Source organism: Oncorhynchus kisutch, linkage group LG10 (assembly GCF_002021735.2).
Source record: "Oncorhynchus kisutch isolate 150728-3 linkage group LG10, Okis_V2, whole genome shotgun sequence".
NCBI classification, from domain to species: domain Eukaryota; kingdom Metazoa; phylum Chordata; class Actinopteri; order Salmoniformes; family Salmonidae; genus Oncorhynchus; species Oncorhynchus kisutch.
Window position 1 is genome coordinate 5,442,442 of NC_034183.2, and position 13,099 is coordinate 5,455,540.

A 13,099-nucleotide genomic window follows, 5' to 3' on the forward strand; every position below is an offset into this window, starting at 1 on the left:
CTCTCCTCTCTCTCTCTCTCTCTCTCTCTCTCTCTCTCTCTCTCTCTCCTCTCTCCTCTCTCTTCTCTCTCTCTCTCTCTCCTCTCTCTCTCTCTCTCTCTCTCTCTCTCTCTCTCTCTCTCTCTCTCTCTCTCCTCTCTCTCTCTCTCTCTCTCTCTCTCTCTCTCTCTCTCTCCTCTCTCTCCTCTCTCTCTCTCTCTCTTCTCTCCTCTCTCTCTCTTCTCTCTCTCTCTCTCTCTCTCTCCCCTCCCTCTCTCTCTCTCTCTCTCTCTCTCTTCCCCCCTCTCTCTCTCTCTCCCTCCCTCTCTCTCTCTCTCTCTCTCTCTCTCTCTCTCTCTTCCCCCCTCTCTCTCTCTCTCCCTCCCCCTCTCCCTCCCTCCCCCTCTCCCTCCCTCCCCCTTATCCTCTCTCTCAGTACAAAGGGGCTTTATTGGCATGGGGAAATGTGTTTACATTGCCAAAGCAAAAAACTATCTCTCTCCTCTCCTCTCCTCTCTCTCTCTCTCCCTCCCCTCTCTCTCTCTCTCTCCCTCCCCTCTCTCTCTCTCTCGCTCTCTCTCTCTCTCTCCCCCCCCTCTCTCTCTTTCTCTCTCTCTCTCTCTCCCCTCTCTCTCTCTCTTGCGTGAGTCGTTAGTCAGTGTGCTGTAACATGCTGGGCCACTCCAGTCCCCTTCAGAACAATCATCCAACGGAGGAACAGAGGAACCCTGTTTTGACAGCCTAGTGCCTGGGGTGTCACAGCACGTTACGCTCCCATTCAACTGTCAGGAGGAGCAGAACAGACTCTCTCCACTCTGTCTTGTCCTCTCTCCTCTCCACCCTTTCCTCTCTCCTCTCCCCTCTCCACAGCCCTCCTCTCTCCTCTCCCCTCTCCCCCCCTCTCCCTTCTCCACAGCCCTCTCATCCCTCTCCAAGTTCCTCTCCCCAGCCTTCCACAACTCTCATAACAGCCTCCCTCTCCCTTTCTCTCTCCTCAGCCCTCCTCCACCCCCCTGGCCCTGCGGTCACAGGATTCAGGGAGGATTCAGCTAAACATAATGAGCCGTGCAGGCTAGGGGGCTAGGAGTCAGGGAGTAGGGGTTAGGGAGCAGGGGAAAGGGGGCTAGGATTCAGGGAGTAGGGGTTAGGGAGCAGGGGGAAGGGGTCAGGGAGTAGGGGTTAGGGAGCAGGGGGAAGGGGGCTAGGAGTCAGGGAGTAGGGGTTAGGAAGCAGGGGGAAGGGGGCTAGGAGTCAGGTAGTAGGGGTTAGGGAGCAGGGGGAAGGGGGCTAGGAGTCAGGGAGTAGGGGTTAGGGAGCAGGGTGTAGGGAGTAGGGGTTAGGGAGCAGGGTGTAGGGAGCAGGGTGTAGGGAGCAAGGGGTAGGGAGCAGGGTGTAGGGAGCAGGGGGTAGGGAGCAGGGTGTAGGGAGCAAGGGGTAGGGAGCAGGGTGTAGGGAGCAGGGTGTAGGGAGCAGGGGATAGGGAGCAGGGTGTAGGGAGCAGGGGATAGGGTGTAGGGAGCAGGGGATAGGGGGTAGGGAGCAGGGGGTAGGGAGCAAGGGGTAGGGAGCAGGGTGTAGGGAGCAGGGGGTAGGGTGAGGGGCTACACTGGAGGTCTGATAGGTTGAAGGGAAGGTTAGGCAGATAGAGTTGGTCAGCTGGCACCTACCAGAGACAGATCACATGACTGAGAACAACAAACCTACCAGAGACAGATCACATGACAGAGAACAACAAACCTGCCAGAGACAGATCACATGACTGAGAACAATAAACCTGCCAGAGACAGATCACATGACTGAGAACAACAAACCTACCAGAGACAGATCACATGACTGAGAACAACAAACCTACCAGAGACAGATCACATGACTGAGAACAATAAACCTGCCAGAGACAGATCACATGACTGAGAACAACAAACCTACCAGAGACAGATCACATGACTGAGAACAACAAACCTACCAGAGACAGATCACATGACTGAGAACAACAAACCTGCCAGAGACAGATCACATGACTGAGAACAATAAACCTGCCAGAGACAGATCACATGACTGAGAACAACAAACCTACCAGAGACAGATCACATGACTGAGAACAACAAACCTACCAGAGACAGATCACATGACTGAGAACAATAAACCTGCCAGAGACAGATCACATGACTGAGAACAACAAACCTACCAGAGACAGATCACATGACTGAGAACAACAAACCTACCAGAGACAGATCACATGACTGAGAACAACAAACCTGCCAGAGACAGATCACATGACTGAGAACAATAAACCTGCCAGAGACAGATCACATGACTGAGAACAACAAACCTACCAGAGACAGATCACATGACTGAGAACAACAAACCTACCAGAGACAGATCACATGACTGAGAACAATAAACCTGCCAGAGACAGATCACATGACTGAGAACAACAAACCTACCAGAGACAGATCACATGACTGAGAACAACAAACCTACCAGAGACAGATCACATGACTGAGAACAACAAACCTACCAGAGACAGATCACATGACAGAGAACAACAAACCTGCCAGAGACAGATCACATGACTGAGAACAACAAACCTGCCAGCGACAGATCACATGACTGAGAACAACAAACCTGCCAGCGACAGATCACATGACTGAGAACAACAAACCTGCCAGCGACAGGACAAGTTGCTGTTATCTCAGACAGAAACAGAGACAGAGACAGGGACAATAGCTGTTATCTCAGACAGAAACAGAGACAGAGACAGGGACAATAGCTGTTATCTCAGACAGAAACAATGACAGGGACAGGGACAGTAGCTGTTATCTCAGACAGAAACAGAGACAGGGACAGTAGCTGTTATCTCAGACAGAGACAGGGACAATAGCTGTTATCTCAGACAGAAACAGAGACAATAGCTGTTATCTCAGACAGAAACAATTACAGGGACAGGGACAGTAGCTGTTATCTCAGACAGAAATAGAAACAGAGACAGGGACAATAGCTGTTATCTCAGACAGAAACAATGACAGCGACAGGGACAGTAGCTGTTATCTCAGACAGAAACAGAGACAGAGACAGGGACAGTAGCTGTTATCTCAGACAGAAACAGAGACAGGGACAATAGCTGTTATCTCAGACAGGGACAGAAACAGAGACAGTAGCTGTTATCTCAGACAGAAACAGGGACAGTAGCTGTTATCTCAGACAGGGACAGAAACAGAGACAGTAGCTGTTATCTCAGACAGGGACAGAAACAGAGACAATAGCTGTTATCTCAGACAGGGACAGAAACAGAGACAGTAGCTGTTATCTCAGACAGAAACAGAGACAGGGACAGTAGCTGTTATCTCAGACAGAAACAGGGACAGTAGTTGTTATCTCAGACAGAAACAGAGACAGTGACAATAGCTGTTATCTCAGACAGAAACAATGACAGGGACAATAGCTGTTATCTCAGACAGAAATAGAAACAGAGACAGGGACAGTAGCTGTTATCTCAGACAGAAACAGAGACAGGGACAATAGCTGTTATCTCAGACAGAAACAATGACAGGGACAATAGTTGTTATCTCAGACAGAAACAGAGACAGTGACAATAGCTGTTATCTCAGACAGAAACAATGACAGGGACAATAGCTGTTATCTCAGACAGAAACAATGACAGGGACAATAGTTGTTATCTCAGACAGAAACAGAGACAGGGACAGTAGCTGTTATCTCAGACAGGGACAGAAACAGAGACAGTAGCTGTTATCTCAGACAGAAACAGAGACAGGGACAGTAGCTGTTATCTCAGACAGAAACAGGGACAGTAGTTGTTATCTCAGACAGAAACAGAGACAGGGACAATAGTTGTTATCTCAGACAGGGACAGAAACAGAGACAGTAGCTGTTATCTCAGACAGAAACAGAGACAGGGACAGTAGCTGTTATCTCAGACAGAAACAGAGACAGGGACAGTAGCTGTTATCTCAGACAGAAACAGGGACAGTAGCTGTTATCTCAGACAGAAACAGTGACCGTGACAATAGCTGTTATCTCAGACAGAAACAGAGACAGGGACAATAGCTGTTATCTCAGACAGAAACAGGGACAGTAGCTGTTATCTCAGACAGAAACAGAGACAGGGACAGTAGCTGTTATCTCAGACAGAAACAGAGACAGTAGCTGTTATCTCAGACAGAAACAGAGACAGGGACAGTAGCTGTTATCTCAGACAGAAACAGAGGCAGTAGCTGTTATCTCAGACAGAAACAGAGACACGGACAATAGTTGTTATCTCAGACAGGGACAGAAACAGAGACAGTAGCTGTTATCTCAGACAGAAACAGTGACCGTATCTCCCTACACACTGCATCTATACTGCATGCATCCGAAAGAGTACCCTGTTCCCTATATAGTGCATTACTTTTGACCAGAGAGTTGTGCACTAGATAGGGAATAGGGTCCCATTTGGAACATAGACCATCCATACTCTGACATGTTTATTCATGGGACCAAGCCCAACTTCATAATAGTCACAACCGTACCCTCCCTTGCTTCTCCCCCCCCCCCCCCCCCTCTCGCTCCCCTCTTTTTCCCTAATGCAAATAACTGAAAGCTTTATTGGCATAAGAGGTCAGAGCAGTTTGCCAAAGGATTAGCTAATTATTGTTCTTGGTCTGACCCGGGTTGCTTGTCCTTGCCATTTCCCCGGTTCCTCCATCCCTCAGTGTCCATCTTATTGTTTGACATCGCTCCTCCTGACAATTTAAAGGGTTGTGGGGGGCGATGCGTCAGTGTATTGGAAAGGTGCCGAGCGGACCGTTGAAATATTGAGATGAAATGTTGTGTACTGTACTTTAAGAGTACTTCACTATATTGTAGTCTTCGTTGTTGAAGGTAAACGCTTAGTGCCGGTAGAGGACAATTCTTCCTGTGTGTTTACTTCTCTGAATCCTGTTCTCAACACATTGTAGTTGTTACCTGGCCATTGTTCAGGTACTGATGCTCTGGTAGCAAAATATAGATTGGATCCTCTAGGTCAGGTTCCCAGGATATATATTATGTCTAGGTTTAATCTGGGTCAGGTTCCCGGATAGATATTATGTCTCGGTTTAATCTGGGTCAGGTTCCCAGATAGATATTATGTTTAGGTTTAATCTGGGTCAGAGGAACTGGCCCTCTGTGTCTTCATTGACTAGTCAGTAGATGTTAAGGTGTGCTCAGCCAGACGACCTCCCCTAAAGGTAGGTTTAATCTGGGTCAAGTTCCTGGGTCAGGTTCATTGACTAGTCAGTAGATGATAAGGTGTGCTCAGCCAGACAACCTCCCCTAAAACTAGGTTTAATCTGGGTCAGGTTCCTTGACTAGTCAGTAGATGATAAGGTGTGCTCAGCCAGACTGCCTCCCCTAAAGCTAGGTTTAATCTGGGTCAGATTCCTTGACTAGTCAGTAGATGATAAAGCGTGCTCAGCCAGACGGCCTCCCCTAAAGCTAGGTTTAATCTGGGTCAGGTTCCTTGACTAGTCAGTAGATGATAAAGTGTGCTCAGCCAGACGGCCTCCCCTAAAGCTGGTTTAATCTGGGTCAGGTTCCTGGGTCACGTTCCTTGACTAGTCAGTAGATGATAAGGTGTGCTCAGCCAGACTGCCTCCCCTAAAGCTAGGTTTAATCTGGGTCAGGTTCATTGACTAGTCAGTAGATGATAAGGTGTGCTCAGCCAGACGACCTCCCCTAAAACTAGGTTTAATCTGGGTCAGGTTCATTGACTAGTCAGTAGATGATAAGGTGTGCTCAGCCAGACGACCTCCCCTAAAACTAGGTTTAATCTGGGTCAGGTTCCTTGACTAGTCAGTAGATGTTAAGGTGTGCTCAGCCAGACGGCCTCGCCTAAAGCTAGGTTTAATCTGGGTCAGGTTCCTTGACTAGTCAGTAGATGTTAAGGTGTGCTCAGCCAGACGGCCTCGCCTAAAGCTAGGTTTAATCTGGGTCAGGTTCCTTGACTAGTCAGTAGATGATTACGTGTGCACAGCCAGACGGCCTCCCCTAATGCTAGGTTTAATCTGGGTCAGGTTCCTTGACTAGTCAGTAGATGATAAGGTGGGCTCAGCCAGACTGCCTCCCCTAAAGGTAGGTTTAATCTGGGTCAGGTTCCTTGACTAGTCAGTAGATGATAAGGTGTGCTCAGCCAGACTGCCTCCCCTAAAGCTAGGTTTAATCTGGGTCAGGTTCATTGACTAGTCAGTAGATGATAAGGTGTGCTCAGCCAGACAACCTCCCCTAAAACTAGGTTTAATCTGGGTCAGGTTCCTTGACTAGTCAGTAGATGATAAGGTGTGCTCAGCCAGACTGCCTCCCCTAAAGCTAGGTTTAATCTGGGTCAGGTTCATTGACTAGTCTGTAGATGTTAAGGTGTGCTCAGCCAAACGACCTCCCCTAAAACTAGGTTTAATCTGGGTCAGGTTCCTTGACTAGTCAGTAGATGATAAGGTGTGCTCAGCCAGACTGCCTCCCCTAAAGCTAGGTTTAATCTGGGTCAGGTTCCTGGGTCAGGTTCCTTGACTAGTCAGTAGATGATAAGGTGTGCTCAGCCAGACCTCCTCCCCTAAAGCTAGGTTTAATCTGGGTCAGGTTCCTGGGTCAGGTTCCTTGACTAGTCAGTAGATGTTAAGGTGTGCTCAGCCAGACTGCCTCCCCTAAAGCTTGGTTTAATCTGGGTCAGGTTCCTTGACTAGTCAGTAGATGATAAGGTGTGCTCAGCCAGACGGCCTCCCCTAAAGCTAGGTTTAATCTGGGTCAGGTTCCTTGACTAGTCAGTAGATGATTAGGTGTGCTCAGCCAGACGGCCTCCCCTAATGCTAGGTTTAATCTGGGTCAGGTTCCTTGACTAGTCAGTAGATGATAAGGTGTGCTCAGCCAGACGACCTCCCCTAAAACTAGGTTTAATCTGAGTCAGGTTCCTTGACTAGTCAGTAGATGTTAAGGTGTGCTCAGCCAGACGACCTCCCCTAAAACTAGGTTTAATCTGAGTCAGGTTCCTTGACTAGTGAGTAGATGTTAAAATGTGCTCAGCCAAACAACCTCCCCTAAAGCTAGGTTTAATCTGGGTCAGGTTCCTTGACTAGTCAGTAGATGTTAAGGTGTGTTCAGCCAGACTGCCTCCCCTAAAGCTAGGTTTAACCTGGGTCAGGTTCCTGAGTCAGGTTCCTTGACTAGTCAGTAGATGATAAGGTGTGCTCAGCCAGACGGCCTCCCCTAAAGCTAGGTTTAATCTGGGTCAGGTTCCTTGACTAGTCAGTAGATGATAAAGTGTGCTCAGCCAGACTGCCTCCCCTAATGCTATGTTTAATCTGGGTCAGGTTCCTGGGTCAGGTTCCTTGACTAGTCAGTAGATGATAAGGTGTGCTCAGCCAGACTGCCTCCCCTAAAGCTAGGTTTAATCTGGGTCAGGTTCCTTGACTAGTCAGTAGATGATAAGGTGTGCTCAGCCAGACTGCCTCCCCTAAAGCTAGGTTTAATCTTGGTCAGGTTCCTTGACTAGTCAGTAGATGATAAAGTGTGCTCAGCCAGACGACCTCCCCTAAAGCTCACCCCTTCAGTTGTTTTATTAGGCATCTGGTGTAAAACCCCTCATGGTGTGACTACTCCCTATCAGATACGCAGTGAAAGCATTATTCTGAATGCTATCTAACTGAATATAAAACAAAAAAACAATAACAAAGTAATAATATTTTTTGGGGGTTTCCATTTTGACTGTTGGTCTGTGTTTGTGTACAGTACGTGTGTGTTTTGGTGTTCCTGTGTTTAAGGGTTTTGTTTCTCTCTGTTCTTTTTGAGAAGAAAAAAAAAGAGAAAAAAAAAGTTTGTTTCTGTAAATATTGTTGTTGAAAAATGATGAGCTATTTGTTTGCTGTACGCTGCAATACGTTTCAACCTTTTCGTCACCTGAACAGGCGGAGGAATCGTCAATAATATTCCAGATGACGCTGGTTATAACTGCCCTTTCTTGAACAAGGGCTCTTGATGTCTGCTGTTATTTGTTGTTGGAGGTGACAGTCGGGAGGGGAGGTTGGAGGAGCGAGAGACAGAGATACCCAACACACTTCCCAGACCAGAACAATCTCTTCAATAATATGTCACTGCGTAACAAACAAACAAAACAGAAATCTTCACAATTACAAAGATGAACAAATATCGGTTGCTTTTACGCTCATATAAGTACCTTATTATTTGGAGATTGTCATCTGTCACAACAGACTAGTCCCACAGTAATATCACCACCCAAAACAACAACAGCCTACAGTCACTGAAACATTTTGTTGAACCTTTATTTAACTAGGCAAGCCAGTTAAAAACAAATTCTTATTTTCAATGACGGCCTACCGGGGGAACAGTGGGTTAACTGCCTTGTTCAGGGGAACAGTGGGTTAACTGCCTTGTTCAGGGGAACAGTGGATTAACTGCCTTGTTCAGGGGAACAGTGGGTTAACTGCCTTGTTCAGGGGAACAGTGGGTTAACTGCCTTGTTCAGGGGAACAGTGGGTTAACTGCCTTGTTCAGGGGAACAGTGGGTTAACTGCCTTGTTCAGGGGAACAGTGGGTTAACTGCCTTGTTCAGGGGAACAGTGGGTTAACTGCCTACTCTAGGAACAGTGCGTTAACTGCCTACTCTAGGAACAGTGGGTTAACTGCCTTGTTCAGGGGGCAGAACGACAGATTTTTACCTTGTCACCCCAGATGACACTGGGCCAATGGTGCGCCGCCCTAACCCTAACCCAATCACAGCTGGATGTGATACAGACTGGATTCAAACCAGGGACTATAGTGACACCTTTTGCACTGAGATGCAGTGCCTTAGACCGCTGCGCCACTCGGGAGCCCAAATGCTTCTCAACCTCAGCCTATAATTAAACTTAGTATCGTGTGTTAGATTAGATATAGATGGGACAAAAGCATCTCAGATCACAGCAATTTGACTAGAACGCTCATGGTTGCCAGTCCACCCATCACCTACACTTGAGTGGGGAAAACCTTTTCTAAAAATTGTATTTCTATTGGGCTATATGCTCCTCCTCGTCGCATCGCCGTGGAATTCTTTGGTAGATGGCTGTTCCCCCCGCATCGCTTCCCTCCCTCTGCCGTAGTGCATTCAGAGAGGGCTATATGTTCCTCAATGCCGGTCCCCTCCCTCTGCAGTGGTAGCTTGGCATTCCCTCTCACCCCTATCAGCTCCTACAGAAAGGAGCCTGGCTAACTGGCTGTATGGGGTTTTACTGTAATACTGGCTAACTGGCTGTATGGGGTTTTACTGTAATACAGAAAGGAGCCTGGCTAATTGGCTGTATGGGGTTTTACTGTAATACAGAAAGGAGCCTGGCTAACTGGGTGTATGGGGGGTTTACTGTAAAACCATGGTGTTATAGAGTATTAACTGTAGAATATGATGTCACGCTGTCTGTTTAAATCAACACTCAACCCTATTCATAGGTTGCACCTCCGTCACTCGGTCGCGTCGTGCCGTTGTTATGAACGTTCTCAAGCCGCCCTCTACCGGCGGCGCGATAGTGGTGCCCCGAAAATGGTGCCCCAGTCATTCTGGACGGAGGCTGACGAATGTTTAGTTCTAAATTACACTATAGTGCCTGGAAATACGATGACATTGCTAAAGTACTCAAATGTTTTGTAAGAAAACAACCTTTGCCAGTATTATAATGTTGTCAATTTTACTTTTAAACTGATGGGAATGTTGCCATTATATATAAAATAAAAATAGCTTCGACTCCTGAATGACATTGTATTTCCAAGACACTGTAATGCACATTTGTTTAAATCTTCATCGGCGATAAATGACAATGCGTTAAGTAAAATGCTCAGTTGGGTATCAGTCCAAAACGACCTACCAAACAATAGCGACAAAACATTAACTTTAGACGTGTTAAGTCATCAGCATGTTTCAGTTCAGGTGGCGGCTAGGCAAAACCGACCGATGTGCTTCTATACTCCCTTATAATACCTTCGCTTGAAAAAACGAGAAAAGTAAGTGCCACGGTTTGTCCCTTTTGAGAAGCCGTAGCCAGTACACACTTCCTCAAAAATTGTGAGACCCGAATAAAAAAAAATAAAAAAAATCTTTCATTTATTTTGACGGTTTTTTGCAGAGGTCTTAGTCGCGTAATTTTACATCTAACTAAGATATTTGGTGAAGTATTTCTCAATGAAAACATGTGGATGAAAACGCTTCGTCTCGTCTCGAACGACAACAAAGACTTTATTGAAGAATCCCAACAGTCGACCAATCACGTAGGAAGGGTTGAGTACTTTGGGTGTGTGTCTGAACAGCCCAAAACCTCCTTTCCGACCAAAATCCAAAACCGTCACAAAATGTCATCATTATATATGCACGAACTCTTCCCCAACTGTTTCGGCTGGGAAGTATACAGACGCCTTTAGTTCCAGGCACGTTTGTCGAAACAGAAAAAAAATGATTTTACCCCTGAACAATGTTGAAACATATATTGGGGGACTAGGTTGCAAAATTCTGGTAACTTTAGATTCTAGATCCTGGTTGGGTGGATTCTAGATTCCTTCCTGATTCTGGAAATCTTCCAACAGGGATTTCTGGGGATTTTGTGAAAGTTCTGGACATGTTGCTACCCTACACAAGACCATATTGGGTTACTTCTCCAAAACAAACACGAGTTTATCTGCAACAGGACATTTACACCAATAGCAGAATAACAACCCCAGAGCTTTTGTTATTGTTAGACCGATGTGATGACCTTCCGAGTGCCTGTTTCCCGGCACCAGACTGGAGGTGCCAAACACCAGGTCCAACCAAATCCCAGTGACCTCCCAGTGTCCCCTAGCTTCCCAGTCCTATTTTGAGACTCAAACCTGGGCTCTAAAAAAAAAAAATGACGTGCTGTTTTGGTGCGGTACGCTCAGAGAAGTACACTCTGTTTCAGAGCCAGCCATCAGACCTGCAGGTGTCTGCAAAAAAACACTCCCCTCCCTAGTTCTCCATATGCTCTGTTCCTGAGTAGCTGGCAGCTCTGTGTGTGTGTGTGTGTGTGTGTGTGTGTGTGTGTGTGTGTGTGTGTGTGTGTGTGTGTGTGTGTGTGTGTGTGTGTTCAGGAGAGAGCTTATCATTGTCAGATGGCTTTCAGTGTTGACTAGGACACAGACATGATCCTCACAGCTGATATACTGGCAAGGACACACACACAAATATACACACACAGCTGATACACTGGCAAGGACACACACACACACAAATACACACACACACACATATACACACACACACACACACACACATATACACACATACACACACACACATATACACACACACACACACACACACAAATACACACACACACACACACACACAAATATACACACACGCTGGCCATTTACAATCTGTCTAGCAAGGTCAACAAAATAAATATACCACTGATCTTAACCGGCTGAAAAATTCAAATGTAGAGCGTCCCCCCCCCGTCCCCCCTATACCTACATGCACACCTCTGTGGATAAATAGTTTATTATCATTCTCTGCCTTCATGTTGTGAAGTTCATTTACATTTAGACCTCAAGGTCAAATTTCTTCCTGGGTGTGAACGGTATCCTAAGCCCTCTCCCTCTTCTCTCCATCTCTTCTCCCAGACCCCACCTCATCAACAGCTCTAACTTTCAACACACAAATTGTGAATCTGATTTAATGTACTTGTGTCTTTTTTTGTTGCGTTTTTTTTGTGCCAACTTTGTGTATAAACATCTCTGAATATATGAAAAACTACAGTATAGATGCTTCCTGGAACATGCAGGGTAATAGGGTATACTTGGTCGACTCGAGGACAAAACGTAGAGCCGCTATAAAGCTAGTTATCGAGAACATCCTGCTGTAGAAACCTGGTGTGTCACCACGGACCCTTTTTATATTCTAGGTTTCGTTTTTTTGTGTTGATGTTTTTTTTTAAATACACCCGGTGGCATCCAAGGTGTTGTTGTTGTTTCTTCATTTTCTTAGTTTATTTACTTGTTTGTTGTTTTCTTGACGTTCTAGCAGCGCAGGAGAGTAAACGGGAACGCCGAACAGAACCCTGGTGTTAGTTAGTTAGTTAGTTAGTTAGTTAGTTAGTTAGGTGTCAGTCAGTCCATGTCAGTGCTCTTGTCATGTCTGTATCTCCTCTCTGACCCCTCTATCTCATTAGTGTAGTAGTGATACAGAATGTGTGTTCAGGTATGGGGTGACCGTTTACACTGAATCTGACAGATGCCCTTCTTCCTCCTCCTTCCTCCTCAGTCTCCTCCTTTCCCTTCCTCCTCATCCTCCTCTTTCCTCCTCCTCCTTCCCCTCCTCCTTCCTCCTTCCCCCTCCTCCTTCCTCCTTCCCCCTCCTCCTTCCTCCTTCCCCTCCTCCTTCCTCCTTCCCCCTCCTCCTTCCTCCTTCCCCCTCCTCCTTCCTCCTTCCCCTTCCTCCTCAGCCTCCTCCTGCCCCTTCCTCCTCATCCTCCTCCTTCTCCTCCCTCCTCCTTCTTCTTCTTCTCCTCGCCCTCTTTCCTCCTCCCTCCTCCTCCTTCCTCCTCCTCCTCCTCCTTCTCCCCCTTCCTCCTCCAGCTATAGATTTCCTCACAGTCCATGACATTGTCCATTGGTTCTCCCATGAACAGTTAAAGCAGCACGCCTATTGTAGTTGGGAGTAATTCTCCATTTAATCCATGCTTCCTCCTCTGCTTTATATCCTCATTGGCCAGACTAGTCACCCTCCAGCAACACAGTATAGTATACTGTCTCTACAGACTAGTCACCCTCCAGCAACACAGTATAGTATACTGTCTCTACAGACTAGTCACCCTCCAGCAACACAGTATAGTATACTGTCTCTACAGACTAGTCACCCTCCAGCAACACAGTATAGTATACTGTCTCTACAGACTAGTCACCCTCCAGCAACACAGTATAGTATACTGTCTCTACAGACTAGTCACCCTCCAACAACACAGTATAGTATACTGTCTCTACAGACTAGTCACCCTCCAACAACACAGTATAGTATACGGTCTCTACAGACTAGTCACCCTCCAACAACACAGTATAGTATACTGTCTCTACAGACTAGTCACCCTCCAACAACACA

At 46.7% G+C, this 13,099-nt stretch overlaps 1 long non-coding RNA gene across 1 annotated transcript; it reads left to right on the forward strand.

Moving 5' to 3' along the window:
- The first annotated feature begins 3,278 nt into the window (after nt 1-3,278).
- Nucleotides 3,279-11,961, forward strand: LOC116375782 (uncharacterized). The gene is made up of 2 exons (XR_004211139.1): nt 3,279-5,561; nt 6,108-11,961. It is a non-coding gene; the product is annotated as an uncharacterized LOC116375782 (long non-coding RNA).
- Nucleotides 11,962-13,099: the final 1,138 nt, after the last annotated feature.